Source organism: Antrostomus carolinensis, unplaced genomic scaffold (genome assembly GCF_000700745.2).
Source record: "Antrostomus carolinensis isolate BGI_N321 unplaced genomic scaffold, ASM70074v2 scaffold15958, whole genome shotgun sequence".
Classification (NCBI taxonomy): domain Eukaryota; kingdom Metazoa; phylum Chordata; class Aves; order Caprimulgiformes; family Caprimulgidae; genus Antrostomus; species Antrostomus carolinensis.
In genome coordinates this window covers 23528-24357 of record NW_010332449.1, presented here as the reverse complement: position 1 = coordinate 24357, position 830 = coordinate 23528, and positions in this window count along the sequence as shown.

Genomic DNA, 830 nt, shown 5'->3' with positions numbered 1-830 from the left:
CTATTGTTCACAGGACTGTTACCAAGTGCCTTTGTTCATCGGTCAGACTTCTCTACTTTTCAGCTTAACTGATGCATAGTGACTAATACGGTGTTCTTTTCTTGCAGAATCTTACATTTTTGCCTTTTTGTTTGTGACTTTTGATGGATCAGAGGGTTTCACAGTGCAAGGAGGGAAGAAAGATAAAGATCAACTTCCTCTTCCTGGCCAAAAGCTGTGGGCATTTATTCCCCTGGAAATGAGTAAAGTTTCAGTGATATAAAGGCTACATGTGACCTGAAATACGTATAACGACTCAGAGGAAATCATTGCATTACCGTGAAGTCCAGTGGCACTTCAGTTGTCTGAACATTCAGAGTCTGGTGCGATTGGCTGGGTGTCAGAGTATGTAGTGCTGAGCAAAAGTTGTGTTAATCTCCTGACCTGGAAAGATAAGTAGGGAAATGGCAGTTTCATGCAAGTTAGTGATGCCATTGCAAGTAGTGCACGAGACCAACCTTGTGAGGAAGAAGTACTAGTGTTGCTGTTTTTCTCTGATATCCAGAGAACTTAGGAAGTCTTAGGAAGACAGTTCTCTTATTCAGAGATCTTAAGAAGTTGGACTAATTTAATTATAAATCAATCCAACCTGATATATAATCCATTTGATTGAAATCACAATACAAACACAGTGCTGAACAGCTGCAGTGCTCTTCCATAAAGATATATGGATTGCTACAACATGCCAAGGAAATGCATCTGTAGAGGTGGTAAAAGAATATATATATTTTTCCTTAATTGTTTAAGAATGATTTGCTGTTAACCAAAGTAAGCTTTTAAAGACAGTCCTG